Here is an 896-nt window from a genome sequence, read left to right on the forward strand (position 1 = left end):
ATCGACTAAATAGTAAAATTCGAGGCAAAGTCGCGAGAGCTAAGGAATTGGGTTCGTCGCCTCATCAACACCCAGTTACCAGCAAGGGGAATTGCAGCTCATGCCAATGAGGGATCGATCAAGTAGGCGAGCGTAGGGAGATAGTGACGTGCTGACAACATAATATGAGTGTGCATGGTGTGAGATTAGAATCTAATCATTAGATTCAGTGACGAGGCAGAAGGTAGAGTTATATAGTCAATTGATAGGACGATTGGATCACATAGGGAGAGGGCGATCCGGGATATTGTTGTGGAAGTGGGGTAATATGCAATTGACACTTGAAGCTAAGACAAACTGTTAGACTCTAACAGTTAGAATAACGTGAAAGTTTTGTGTGAGGAGACACAGAGATACTTCATAAACCGCGCAACTCTGTTGAACAGAGTAAAAAGCGTAGTATGGATTAGTGAAATATGACTGAGGCGCTGCGAGCCGCAGTGCCTCTCTGAACAATGGGGCTGTTCAACAGCCCCACCAATGCCGCAACCAATCACAACAGCCGCTGTTGTGAGCTGCCAAACACCGGTAGATTGGGACTCACCTACTATTCGAGTGACATTGACCTCCAATGCAGACTCAATGAAACTGACTCATCGAATTGAAACGACGACCCCGGCCCGCCAATCCAGCTGTCACCAAGTAGAGCCCACATCTCAGCCGTATATAGTTTGTGGTTTCGATATTGAGGTAGCTTCAGCTCTTTGCTTCGCCAAGCGGGGAACGCTACCCGTAGCGGTTAAGCCGCTCGGCGGGAATTGAGGGATATAGGACAAACGCGTGAAATACAAGGAGCACGAAAAGCAACAAGTCGAATGGAAGGAGATAGTTACAGCGTGGACCAAAGAATTTATGTT

This window comes from Perkinsus marinus (genome assembly GCF_000006405.1).
Source record: "Perkinsus marinus ATCC 50983 genomic scaffold scf_1104296935302, whole genome shotgun sequence".
Taxonomy (NCBI): Eukaryota; Perkinsozoa; order Perkinsida; family Perkinsidae; genus Perkinsus; species Perkinsus marinus.